General features: G+C 38.1%; 1 protein-coding gene and 1 non-coding gene across 6 annotated transcripts in view; one reads left to right on the top strand and one right to left on the bottom strand.

Moving 5' to 3' along the window:
• The window catches only part of TBL1XR1 (TBL1X receptor 1), a 159,039-nt gene that overhangs the window by 57,689 nt on the left and 86,601 nt on the right, over positions 1-14,749 (top strand). The window lies entirely within an intron of this gene.
• On the bottom strand, positions 7,283-7,389 carry LOC118618065. Its single transcript, XR_004956986.1, has one exon. It is a non-coding gene; the product is annotated as a U6 spliceosomal RNA (small nuclear RNA).

Genomic DNA, 14,749 nt, shown 5'->3' with positions numbered 1-14,749 from the left:
AATATAGGATGTTTTTCTTGTACCTAGGACTTGAGTTTCTTGAGCTGCTATGGATTTCATCACTTCCCTAAATTGCCAAATGGTAGATACTAGTAATCTCATGAGTTGTAAAAAGAAGAGGGTGTAAGTTCATGAAAGGCAACAGTGGTTTTGTGTATTTCTTGAACACCTGCTGTTAGGTATTGAGATATAAATAATATGAGGTTCCTTCCTCCCTTTCTTTTTCTTGAAAGAGCTCACAGTCCACTAAGGTAGGCAGGCAGATGAAAGAGGAATATGATGGAGTTATGTAGAATTATAGAAGATTGTAGTTCATGATATCTGAAATTTTCTATAATTTCATTTCAAACATTTAAAAAATGTTGCTGAATTCTTTGCTATGTTCTGTAATGTTGGAAATTCCACAAAAGGGTGATTCTTCTTTTCAAGGAAATTGATGGGAACTTATATACAAGTTAAGCCTTTTTATATTGGTCAGGTGGTAGCATGTTTATTATATAACACAGATATTTTTAATATAAATAATAACATTATGGAAATAATTAATACTTGGGCAACAGGTCCCAATACTGATTATAATCTGTCTATGGAAGATTGTTTAATGTTTAAAAGAATAGCTTGATTTGGGATTGTGAAAGCATTGTTTGAACAGAGTAGGTTAATTGACCAACTCAAGGATTATATTGTAAGTTATTGTTGAAGCTAGGTTTTTTTTTTTTTTTTTTTTATCCTCACCCGAGGACATTTTTCGATTTTTTGCTCAGGTAGAGTGGGAGGGAGAGAGAGGAACAGAGAGAGAGAGAGAAACATCGATGTGAAAGGGACACATCGAGTGGCTGCCACCCGCACGACCGACCAGGGCCGGGGACAAACTGCAACCGAGGTACGTGCCCTTAGCGGGAACCGAACCCGGGTCTCTCAGGACCGCAGGCCGACGCTCTAACCGCTGAGCCAAACCGGCCAGGGCTGAAGCTAGGTTTTGAGCCTCCCAATTCAGGTTCTTATTCCTAAATCTATACCTAAATTATTAAATAGTGTAACTTAATATTATGCAGAGTCATTTTATTATTATTATTTATCCTCACCTGAGGACATTTTTTTCATTTTTTGTTCAGATAGAGTGGGAGGGAGAGTGAGGGAGGGAGGGAGGGAGAGAGAGAGAGAGAGAGAGAGAGAGAGAGAGAGAAACATCGACGTGAAAGGGACACATTGAGTGGCTGCCACCCTCACAACCAACCAGGGCCAGGGACAAACTGCAACCGAGGTACATGCCCTTAGCGGGAACCGAACCTGGGTCTCTCTGTGCCGCAGGCCAACGCTCCAACCGCTGAGCCAAACCGGCCAGGGCAAGAGTCATTTTAAAAGAATTTGGTTTTGACTTCATTTTTCTGTAGAAGTTTGACCTACTGTGCTTTCCTTTTTTTCAGCCTTGAAATCAAAGATACTGATTCTAATTACCATTTACAGAAGACATTTTTATTCAGTACTTTTGGAGACCCTGGGCTAAGAACTCTGAGGGATGTGAAAATGTCTAGCTGTTGCCAACTATGAAACTTACCAATTTATTAGGTGAAATAAGTCTCGAATACAAATAGCTAAACAAATAATAAAAGTTGGCAATTATTGTCTATGGGTAGTACAAGTGAGGACTTGGGTTCAAAGGTTCAAAGGAGTAAGCAGTTATTTCCAGTTGGGGGAATCAAAAAAGGCTTCATGGATGCAGTACAGCTGATCAGGGGCCCGAAGGATGCTTCATGGGACTATTCATAGAAGCATGTGCCAGTTGGAGCAAACACTATTGGTTGGTTAAGTCCCGAAGATAAAAGAGCCTCTGTGATGTATCTTCATTTTATTATATAAGCCATGTTTGAGAAATGATGTTTGACAAATGATTGTCAGGTCATTAATATTACCAGTTTTTGTTTAAAAAAAAAATACTATTACGTGATTCAGGATTGTATAGTATGGTAGTTCTCAAAGTGTGGTTCCTGGAAGCATTAATATCTCCAGATAACTTATTAGAAATGCAAATCCTTGGTCCTACCCTAGACCTAGCATTTGAATCAGAAAGTCTAGGGGGCGGAATTTAGCAATCTGTGCTTTAACCATTTTTTTCTTATTTTGATAGGATAAGGCATTTATAGTCTTTTATTACCTTTTGAAAAGAATGTGGTATTAGCTTTATTTGATAGAGCTTGCTTTTTTTGTACATGGCCTTTCTCTACAAACTATTAATGATTTGACTCTGAAATCTTTGTCAGTTTGAATGGTAGTTTTCCTACTTGAAAATTTGAAAATCTAGAAATTAAAGAATTTAGTGAGCTATTTTAATTATAAAAATAGTGGTATAAAGAAAATTGCTAGCACATCTCCTTGGTTACATCAGAAATGCTGACTGCTTTATCACCACCCAGAACTTAAAAATAAGTTACCATAGTTATTGGTAATATATGTGTAGAAAGGAAACATGTCCTGGTGTAGTTTTTCATTTTCATGAAATATTTTAGTAACACCTGTCAGTTTTTACACTAAATATTTTTTGAAATGCTCATAATTCACTGTTTCTAATGAAATTTGAATAATTAAGGAGCTGCCAGACTTTTTCCAAAGTGGCCGCATTTTACATTCGCACCAGCAGTGTACAGGGGATCCAGTTTCGTCACATCCTGTAGAAGCATTCTTGTCTTTTTGTTGATAGCCATTCCAGTGGTGTAAAATGGTATGTTGTGATTTTGATTGGTATTTCCCTGATGGCTAGTGATGTTGAATGTATTTTCATGTGTTTATTGACAATTTCTATATCTTTTGTTTGTGGGATACCTATTCAGATGTGTTCTCTGTTTAAAAGTTGTGTTATTTTTTCCTACTATTGAGTTGTAATGTTTCTTTTTATTCTCACCCAAGGATATTTTTCCATTGATTTTTAAATAGAGTGAAAGAGAGGCAGGGAGGGAGGGAGTGAGGGAGAAAGAGAAAGGGAGAGGGAGAGAAACATTGATGTGAGAGAGGTACATCAATTGGTTGCCTACTGCATGATCCCCAACTGGGCCGGGTCAGGATTTGAACCTGCAACCCAGGTACCTGCCCTTGAACACAGTTAAGCCCAAGACCCTTCGATCCTCGGGCTGATACTCTAACTGCTGAGCCAAACAGGTCAGGGCTTGAATTGTGATACTTCTTTATGTGTTCTAGACACAAGTCTCTTATATGTTTTGTAAATTTTTCCCCCCATTCTGTGGGTTACCTTTTCACTTTCTTGATGGTGCCTTTTAAACCAAATGTTTTAACTTTTGATAATGGCAGTTTATTTATTTCTTGTTGTTGCTATTGCTTTAAGTATCATTTCTAAGAACTCAGTCCAGTCACTTAGGTCTTTGATCCATTTTGAATTAATTTTTTATATGGAATGAAGTAGGGTTCCAACTTCATTCTTCTGCTTGTGGCTATCTAGTTGTCCCAGCACCCTTTGTTACAATGAGAGATTCTTACGAATTTTTATCTGTACTTTCTAGATCTTGTTATTGGTTGAAGAGATTTTGAGATTTAATGACTATTCCCACCCTCTTGGCCAAAATAAGAATAAATTTAATAAGTATTGAACAATAAATGCTGTGAATAAAGCACTGTGTTCCATTCTCAGAAGTCATATTTTTAGAAGGACACAAACTGGAGCAGGCTTGTAATTGTTAACCTCACGAAGTTTTTAAAATAGGAAATAGAACACTTGGGAATGAGAGACTGGGAGAAAGTCCTTCCAGTATAGCTATTTTCTTTTGGGCAGAGGTAAGATTGATTTCTGCAGAGCTCTAGAGACCCTAGGTAGATGTTATATTTGAATCCTAGAGAAAAGAGAACTTTGAAACAATTAGAGCTGTCTAATAATTGAGTGAAATGGTCCCCCTTGCATGAATGCATTCAGCATTGGAGAAGCTCAAGCTGAGATTGAGTCATTTTGTCATTAAAATTACAGAATGGGTTTCTGCATAAAACAAAGGCTGGTGAAGGGTTTCCATTTTCCTATTCTACTTTGCTTTCATGTTTGTCAAGAGTTTTCTCTTCAGGGTTCATTCTTTTCCAGACTTCTGTCAAGTAGCAGAATGTGAGTGAAAATAGGAGGTTATTGTCTTGAAGGATTAAGTGATAGAAGTACTCCAGTTTTTTATTAGCTAATGTTATTATGCATCATCCTAAAAATTGGTCCCATTGCTTGAGCTAGTTCTCTTCTTTTTGGCTCCTTCCTCTTACCTTGTTGGAAAACAGTCAACAATGGGGATGAGGCACTGCAATAAGAGTGAAACTTGGTGAGAACTGAAAATTAAAGTATTAGTCTAACATCGTATTTGTGCATGGTTGTGATTTATAGATTGTGGATTGAAGAATGCTTGCATAAATTGCAGGAAAATATAAATTGTGATAATGTAAATGTAATTTATTGTTATCCTTTTGGGAAAATCTAAAAGTTGCCTTTCTTGATTCAAGGAATTATGCTTTTAATTTGTAAATGGTTTGTTAGAAGAACGTAATATTTAAAGGAGAAAATGTACTAGTGTGTTGATGTTGATTGGTATTTGTCAAGAAGTCTGAAAAGACTGATACCTGGCCATCAGTCTTTTCTACACATACGTGATGATCTGTTCTTAGATTTGCAGCTATTATCACTATTTAAAGAACCTGTTTTTCTTTGCAGCTGCCTAATTTAGCTCTGTCAGCCAGCAGCCATTGATCCAAGAGCTCTGCTTTTTCTCAAACTTGACTGTAATAGCTATAGGAAAGCTAGCCCAGCAAAATTGAATTTTCAATAATGTGGCTTCACTGTTGGTGAACTTGCTGTATTTTAGGCTCTAACTTTTCAGATCAGAGATCTTGTCTTCAAGTACACAAGAGTTCAAAATAGAATGTATAGAGCCAAATTGGACATCTCTGTTAGAGGCAGATCTCATGACAATAGTATGGGCTTTGGGTCAGTACTTCGCACTTTTCAGAGGACCAGCTATTCTTGTTCTGTCATCTCACCTCTTGTATTACCCCTTCCTGGAGTGATAGTCTTTATCTGCATCCTAGATGCTTTGACCCAGGGTTATAGTGTTCACATTTGTCTTGTATAGCAGTTACATGTCTTTATATCTCTTACATTAGAGGAGGAAGAAATAAATTGTTGTATATCCTATAGTATCTAATAGAATGTATTTTACTTAGTAGACACAATATTATGGAATAACTAAATTTGATAGTAGTGCTCAGAAGCAGAATTTTGGTGAATCTGTCAACATGTACAGATATACTGTACTTATAAATATATATTTTAAAGAATAAAACTTTCTTATTAATGTAACTTTAGTTTTTTAATGCACTTCACGGTTTTGACTTCATATTGATTAATTGGAATGCTGGGCTTACTCTTATTTCTTCATCTGTGGGATTGTGGATGAGGGCTGTTCTTGTAATGCCTTCAAGCTCCATCTCATTCTAGATTTCCAGTAATCTACGGCTCTTAAATTAGTTGCAACTTCCAGTGATTTTACTTCTTAAGCTAAGATAAAACTTGTAAAATCTAAAGGTGTGTCATATGAAGGCAGCTTTACTGAAACCCGGCCTGCCTTCCTTACACCTCGCAACAAACAGGCTCAGTGGAGTTATGAAAGTTTCATTTCCCATGTGCCCAAGACAGACTTGAATTCAGAGCCAATGGAGAAAGTTGCTACATCATCCTATTAGGCCACCAAATTTATGTGAATAACCAGATAAGACCCTTTTCCTCGGGATCTTTAGAATTTCAACAGAAAATTAAGCATGTAGCATGCGATCTAAGTGAATTTAGTCTGATTGAGAAAATTGCACATTGTATGGAAGGGAGGTTAAAAAATTGTAAAGTCAAAAGTGCTTTATTCTGGAGTCTGTAGTCTGAAGGGAAGGAAGAGTGACAGGAAGATTTCCCAGGGAAAGTTTTAATTTTAAACTTTTATTATGAAAAGTCTTAAAGTATGTAAAATAGTAATATAATAGATATCTCATATTTCCATTGCTTAGCATCCAACAGTTATCAACACATGGCCAAATTTTTTTCTTTTTTTTTTATCCTCACCCGAGGATATTTTTCCATTTTTTGTACAGATAGAGTGGGAGGGAGAGAGAGGAAGGGAGAGAGAGTGAGAAACATCGACGTGAAGGGACACATCGAGTGGCTGCCACCCGCACGACCAACCAGGGCCGGGGACAAACTGCAACCAAAGTACGTGCCGTTAGCGGGAACCGAACCCGGGTCTCTCCGGACCGCAGGCCAATGCTCTAACCGCTGAGCCAAACCGGCCAGGGCCCAAATTTTTTTCATCTGGATCATGAGTTGGCAGACTAAGGCTTTTTGTAAATAAAGTTTTATTGGAACATACTTTGAACTATCATCTGTCTCTGTGCTACAGGTGCAACATTGAACACTGAGTAGTTCTGGCAGGGATTGGATGCTCCTCAAAGCCTAAAATATTTACTATCTGACCCTTTCGAGAGAATATTTGCCAATTTCTGATCTATATGCCTATCCATTCCTCTTGCAATAGTATACTTTTTTCAAGTTTTCTGTAAATTTGAACTCTCACATACCTTGTACATATAGATTTACCAGTTTTTAACTTTTTTGCATATTTGCTTTACATTGGTATAAATCTCTTTTATCATAATTTTTATTTATTTTATCTGAGTCATTTGAGAATAAATTGTGCACATTATGATCCTTTACCTGTAAATACTTGTATCTCTTAAGAATAAGGGCACTCTCTTACACAACCTCAGTGTAGTGATCAAATTTAGGGCTACTTCACATTGGTACGATATAGATACAACAGTATTATTTAACATACCATCTATTTACATTTTTGTCAGTTCTCCTAATGACATGGCTAGGAATTGTTTTGCCCTAATTTGGTATCAATTATTCATTGAATATTCTGGCACAGCTTTTCAGCCTTCCAGTTTGGGTTTATTTCCTTAGGACAGATTCAAATTATATTAAGAAAGAAAAGAATTGCTTATTTGTTATCACTGTCTACTTTTCTGTGTGTGTGTGTGTGTGTGTGTGTGTGTTGAGAAGTAAAAAATTATAGTGTACTTTATTTTTATTAATTTTTGTTACAGATGTTTCTCCTTTTTCCCCCACTGATTCCCCCCTCCCTCTCCCTCCCTGCCCTGTCCCCAGTTTGTTGTCCATGTCCACTGTTCATGCATACATGCATGTAAGTTCTGTGGTTTATCTTTCCCCACCACCCCCTCTTCTGGGGATTGTCAGTCTGTAAAAAATATGGAACGCTTCACGAATTTGCGTGTCATCCTTGCGCAGGGGCCATGCTAATCTTCTCTGTATCGTTCCAATTTCAGTATATGTGCTGCCGAAGCGAGCACTAGTGTGCTATATTTATTTATTTATTTATTTTTATTTTTTAAAAATAATCCTCCCCCGAGGACATGTTTCCATTTTTTGCTCAGATAGAGTGGGAGGGAGAGAGGGGAACAGAGAGAGAGAGAGAAACATCGAAGTGAAAGGAACACATCGAGTGGCTGCCACCCGCACGACCGACCAGGGCCGGGGACAAACTGCAACCGAGGTACGCGCCCTTAGCGGGAACCGAGCCTGGGTCTCTCTGGACCAGAGAGACCCAGGTTAGCCCTGGCCGGTTTGGCTCAGCGGTTAGAGCGTCGGCCTGCGGTCCGGAGAGACCTGGGTTCGGTTCCGCTAAGGGCGCGTACCTCGGTTGCAGTTTGTCCCCGGCCCTGGTTGGTCGTGCGGGTGGCAGCCACTCGATGTGTTCCTTTCACGTCGATGTTTCTCTCTCTCTCTCTGTTCCTCTCTCTCCCTCCCACTCTATCTGAGCAAAAAATGGAAACATGTCCTCGGGTGAGGAAAAAAAATAAATAAAGAGCATAGACTTTGGAGGTGATGATATTGTTTTAAAATGCAGCTCTTTGTGGTGCAACTACTGTGAATAATTGTATAACTTTAAACAAATTACTTAATATCTAGGACCGTTAATAAAATATGGCTAATACATTCCTGCCTTGTCAAGTTGTTGGGGCATTAATTGAGATAATACATGCAAAGTAAAAACATGCCGTACCGTGTGATATTGATTAAAATATAGTAAATCTGGAAAAGAGGAAAAATCAGTATGTGTTAGAACTGTCAAAATAAATTTGAATGCACTTGACCTGTGATGCAAAGGATAAGTTGACTTTGGAGAAAATATCTAGGTGTGGAGAATTCACTGGATAATTTTAAGTGTGAAGGCACTGTGTGGTTAGGGTGTGAGAACAGATAAATCCTGGAGTTCGGGTTTGAAAGTCATTGGGATTATAGTCCAGCCTTTGCCAATTGGCTAGTTGTATGATTTTGGGTAAGTTATTTAACCTGCCTGGACTGTATTTTCTAGCACTATGAAATGACTGGAATATTACTAGCATTCTTGAGAGAGCAGAAACAAGGGAGTTGAGCAGGATCTTGAAAAATGAATAGGCTCTGGAGGAGAAAGAAAGGGAAAGCCATTAGAACAAACATGTTAAATTAAAGGAGGCACCATTGGAAATAAGCCTATTATTGTATTACAGGTTAAGGAGAGATGCATGTTGGAAACTAATAAAAAATTAGTTTTTTTATTACTGATCACTGTAAGCAGGGTCTTGATGGTATTTAGAGTTAGTGGAATAGGAAGATGTACCTTTTATTTACATAAAGGTTGATGAGATAACTGTTGGAATTTAGTAACTAGATTTACTTTATGCAGCATTTTGGAATGGTTGTTGGTGGGTAGTTTGCAGAGGGAGTCAGCCTAGGGGCTTTCTGTTACAAAGAAGGTACCTCTCTTCTCCCAGAAATTTGATGTAAGAAATACCAAGACTTAGTGGAAGGAAAGAGCAGTGTCAGCACCTTGAAGAAAGAGAACATGGATGAGGTTGTAGATACGGAGAACAGACTGATGGTTGCCAGAGGGGAGGGGAGTTTGGGGGCTAGGTGAAGAAGGTCAAGGGATTAAGGAGTAGATTGGCAGTTACAAAACAGTCATGTGGATGTCACGTGCAGCATAGGGAATATAGTCAGTAATATATATTTTTTTTTCTTTACTGATTTTAGAGAGAGAGGACGGGAGAGGGAGAGAGAGATAGAAACTTTGATGAGAGAGAACATCGACTGGCTGCCTCCTGCATGCCTGCCACTCAGAATTTGCCCACAACCTGGGCATATGCCCTGACCAGGAATCGAACTGGCGACCTGTTGGTGTTGTGGGTCCACACTCAACCACTGAGCTACACCGGCTGGGCAGTCAGTAATATTTTAAAAACTATTTATTTTAAAAACTGGGGCCAAATGGGTACTAGACTTGTTGGGGAGATCACTTCGTGTTATGTGTGTCTAACCACTATGTTGTACTTCTGAAACTAATATAATATTGAATGTGAACTGTAATTGAGACATTAAAAAGGAAGGAAAAGAAAATGGATGAGGTTAAAATGTAGGTCAGTGATTCAATGTATAAGCCTTAGAATTCTTCAGAATAGATGTTTCTTCAAGTTAGTTGATTCTGGAGCTTCAGACCCAGCCAAGCAAGTGTGGCCATGGATCTGGTTGAAGTATATACTAAAACAATCCACAAAATTGGTAGCTGGGATCTAGAGCTGCAGCATATTACAATGCAATGAATGACCATTGTTTATTCAGAGCAAATGTCAACATCCCTATCATGTGGCAGTAAAGAAAAAGACTGTGCATGAGTACTGTTCTTTGTAGATCTCTCTGCCTCAGGGTTTAAAACATTCCTTTGGCCAGTCATTCATATCTAATTATTTACCTATCTATAAATAAAATGAGTGGAAGTCCCAATTAATAAGAATCCATCTATTCATTGGAAAAGTAAGAGAGATGGGACCGTATTTGACCACAAGTTGTTGAAACATGTTCCAGAAACAAACCTGGTTGGGTAGGGAGGAGTATTCTTGATCCATAGAGCTGCTGTGGTTTCCTTTCTTTCAAGACCTGACTAACCAGGTGTTTCTGAGCTGATGCTTTGAGTGAATCTCATTTTCTGGAGTTGCGGTCAGTGAATCCAAATGGTTACAGTGCTAAAATAAAGTATCTTTTGGTTTTATAAAAGTTAGGTTGAGAAATTGAGACAAGACAGTCCCCATATATTATAATGTACTCATTTTGTTTGTCCTTCCCCACTAGAATTAAACTTTCAAGGAGTTTTCTTTACTGTTCTGTCTTTTAGCATCTAAAATGATGCCTGGCATGTACAGTGGGCACTCAGTACACAGTAATCAAATGAATGAGGAACTGTGGTGTTTTACCACATATAACGTACAATGAAGCCTAATAAAATAATTTACACACAGGTTCTTTCAGTTTTCCCAGACTCACTCTTCTTACTCACTTTCTCCTTCCCCATTTGTTTATGGGCTTTGCTTTGATCAGGGAAAGGGTATGAAGAGTCATATTTTAATTTTGTCTAGGAATGTAGTCATGCCTTTGACTAAAAATACTATGGCCAGATTTTTAATCTTAATTGGAAAAGACACTTAATATCCTTTAATAGAATAAAACCAGTAGTTCAAAATTTTTTTAGCAGTTAAATTTTTTATTTTATACTACTGATTTTCTAAAACCTAAATCTTATGTGGTAAAATTCTATACTTAAAACGTTTCTGTCTAAACTTATGTTAGATATTTTAAAATTACCAAAGATACCCCGTGATGGGGGTGTACAAAAGGCATGTGTATTTATTTAATACCATGGAGGTAATGAATAATTATTATACAGAAAAAATTGGGGCTTCTTTACTAGCTCTTCCCTCAGGTAGAGAACCCTATGCTATATTGAGAACTCATGCTATGTATGGTTCCTTTGGTGGTTAACCATTATACGTTTATGTCTTTCTTGATCTATTAGCTTTAGACACAATTTATTGACTTCATTCAACTTTTAAATTAAATGCCCTTGATAATGTCTTAGTGAAATACATGTTCTTTGAATAATGTCTTGGGGGAGAAAATTGTTGTAGACTGAAATAAAAAACATGGGAATGCAATAAGAGGTTTATTGGACTGGAGAAATATTAGTAACTGTCAAATAAAGCATTCCTGTGTTTTCCTTTACTCACACACAAAATATGTCTTATCACCAAATGTGTGGTAGTTTTTTTCAACATCAGTTAATTATCTGTAACACCGTCTGGACGTCCCACAAGTCAATTTGGTTCTAATGCTATCTACCTGGAGTTAGCATCAAACCCCCCAAGTTAAGGGGTCAGTTCCCCAAGACTGCCCTCACTTGCCAATTGCAAGTCCCAAGTTGTTACTTCTGAGTGACTGGCTATGAATCAGGATTCCCACGATCACCCTCCTTGAGTTTGATAATTTGCTAGAATGGCTCACAGAACTCAGGGGATTACTTACCAGTTTACTATAAGAGGATATGACAAAGGATACAGATGAAGATCCAGGTGGAAGAGATGCCCAGGAAAGGAGGGTGCAAAGCTTCTAATACCCTGGCTGGTGCATCACCACCCCAGTTCCTCCATATAGTCAGTGATCCTGAAGCTCTCTGAATCCCCCATCCTTTTGACAATTTTTGTTGTTGCAATTTTTATTAATTTATTTTTGTTACAGATGCCCCCCCCCCCCAGCATTGTTGTCTATGTCCTTTGGTTAAACAGCCGTGCATATAAGTTCTCTGGTTTAGCTCATCCCTTCCCCCACTCCCTCCTCTGAGGTTTGTTGGTCTGAACCGTACTCCGTACTCCTTTCTGTGTCTCTGGGTCAGCCCTCGTTTATCGTGGTTAATCAGTTCTAGACTCTACAGCGATAAATGAATTTCCGCAAAGTAGGATTCTTTATTTATACACATGGCTTGAACATTCTCCAGTGATGTTCTGAATCTCTGGCCAAGAACAGTGTGAAAAGAAGGAAAGAAAAGGGAAAAAAGTTAAAATTTATATACTGTTAAGAGATGTATGATCACTGGCCCTAGATTCCTGGTTTTTAACTGCTTACTACCTTTTACTGTATAAAAATGGGCAAATGGATGGGGACTGAGTTCAGTGGTTTTTGGTTGACATTTATTTTATTTTTATTATTTTTTGAAAATATGTCTTTATTGATTTTTTTTTTTTAGAAAGAGAGAGAGAGATTGATTGGCTGCCCCCTGTCATCGCCGCCCCCCCCCCCCCGCTCCCCCAAGCCCAGGGATCTAGCCTGCAACCTGAGTTTGTGCCCTGATCAGGATTTGAACCGAGACCTCTCAGTTCATGGGACGACACTCAGTCCACTGAGCCACACGGGCTGGGTCGACATTCATTTTATACTGAACCCATTCTGTTCTTCAAAACTGCTTCTTTGCCTTTTGAATGACATTTTCTGTTTTACTTCATATGTTTTCCAGTCAATGACATGGAAGTAAAGTGAAATTTATTAAAACTCCAAGTGGGATTTTCTGACTTGCTTTCAAATTAGACAATTAGTCACTGTGCTAGTGGCATTTGAAGTTAGACTGAATCAAACTGTTAACATCTTATTATGACACCAGAGAATGTGCATATTAATAGAATTTATAGAGCACATTAAATTGTCTAGGGTAGCAAACATCAGGGAGAACTGCGAGCTTACACTGCCTATAAGGAAGTTCCTGGAATGGGAAACTGCAAGTTATTTCACATTAATGTTCTAAACTTATTTTGATGTTTTATCTAGAAGGAAAATAATTTCAGACTACACAGATATTCAGTAATCTACATGACATTCAAAACCAAAATAAAGGTACTATTTTTAAATACTGTGTAATTATGGCGAAGACTTAATGAAGCCTTATTAAATTTACTCATTATTTGCTGTCACTGAAAGTAAATTCTTCCTAGGAATTTAGTGTTGCTGTTTTAGGCACTGGTTTCATTACTTCTCAGCTACCATTTGGAAGCCAGGGAATAGGAATAGTAATATTAGACTGAGATTTCTTTCTTTTTTTAAATATTTTTTAAATTGATTTTAGAGAGAGAGGGAGAGGAACAGAGTAACATCTATCCGCTGCCTCCTGTATGCCCCCTACTGGGGGATCGAGCCTGCAACCCAAGCATGTGCTCTAACCAGGAATCGAACCTGGCAACCTCTTGGTGCATGGGACGATGCTCAACCAACTGAGCCACACCAGCTGGGCTAGACTGATATTTCTTTAAAACAAGGACATTTGATTAATTCAGTACCCCATATAAATTGATTGTGATGTTAATTTCAAGTTGGTATTACTTCTTAGAGGTCAAAAAATCTTGAACCACTCCTTCCCTGTCCATTAATCGTTTTTTCTCCTCTAATTTTATATCCAATATATGATCCAGAAATGATACTTTATTTTCAGAATGCTAATAACAGTCTGTTTAAAAACAAAGTTGCATTTATATTTTTATAAAATAACACAGGAAAACACAAAGTAAAACATTCTAGACATTTAGATTGGTTGTATTTACATTTATTTTAGTAAATCTATGGTTCTATTAAAGGACAGGCTCAGTGTGTCCCATCACACACAAAATCTAGTAAAATAACAATGACTACCATAAATCACTTTTCTATAACTCAGGTACTATTCAATTGTCATACCAACATCTCTCACTTTACAAATGAGGAAACAGAAGATCAGGATAACCAGGCTAATATGTCTCATGCTCAGTAAGTGGTAGAATCACAGTATTCTTATACTGTAGTTCTAGTCTAGTTCTGCTTTTAGTAAAGAATGGATGAAGCTGAGAATGGAGGGCGATGTACATATTTATAAGTGACTGCACTAATATAATTGAAAAATTGTAAAGAACCAGACATTTGTTTCTGACAGTTGTGTTTTGTAAGGCCTGGCATAGGATTATTAAATGCACATAGGAAGGAGTAGGGAATTTGTTGTGGTTAGAGGAGAATAAGGACATAAAATATTCATATTATTAGGAGAGAGGAAAGCAAGAAATAAAAGTGATAAGAGGTATGAGATAGGGATATACTTTCATAGTAGGTACCAATGAACCTATAAGATTTGAAAGTGCATAGACAGCTTCATGGTAGTAAACATGTATGGGATATCCATATTCTTTCAGATTTTATTTCCTCTAGTTTTAGAATGCCAGTAGAGCAAATTTGTCCATGTTTGTTTCCAGGATCTTGGGATCCGAAACTCATATGAAAGGAGTCCTTGCCTATTTATTGTTAGCGATCTGATTTTTAGGTTTTTGGCTATAGAACAATGAAAAATCTCTTAAACCATTCTCAGTGAGCTACAGGCTGTTCTACTTTTTTTTTTTTTTTTCCTCACCCGAGGATATTTTTCCATTTTTTGTACAGATAGAGCGGGAGGGAGAGAGAGGAACAGAGAGAGAGAGAAACATCGATGTGAAGGGACACATCGAGTGGCTGCCACCCGCACGACCAACCAGGGCCGGGGACAAACTGCAACCGAAGTACGTGCCCTTAGCGGGAACCGAACCCGGGTCTCTCCGGACCGCAGGCCGACGCTCTAACCGTTGAGCCAAACCGGCCAGGGCTACACATATATTTTTTTTTTTTATCCTCACCCGAGGATATTTTTCCATTTTTTTGTACAGATAGAGTGGGAGGGAGAGAGAGGAAGAGAGAGAGAGAGAGAGAAACATCGACGTGAAGGGACACATCGGGTGGCTGCCACCCACACGACCAACCAGGGCCGGGGACAAACTGCAACCGAAGTACATGCCCTTAGCG

Source organism: Molossus molossus, unplaced genomic scaffold (assembly GCF_014108415.1).
Source record: "Molossus molossus isolate mMolMol1 unplaced genomic scaffold, mMolMol1.p scaffold_m16_p_5, whole genome shotgun sequence".
Lineage (NCBI taxonomy): Eukaryota > Metazoa > Chordata > Mammalia > Chiroptera > Molossidae > Molossus > Molossus molossus.
This window is presented reverse-complemented; position numbering and strand designations above follow the sequence as displayed.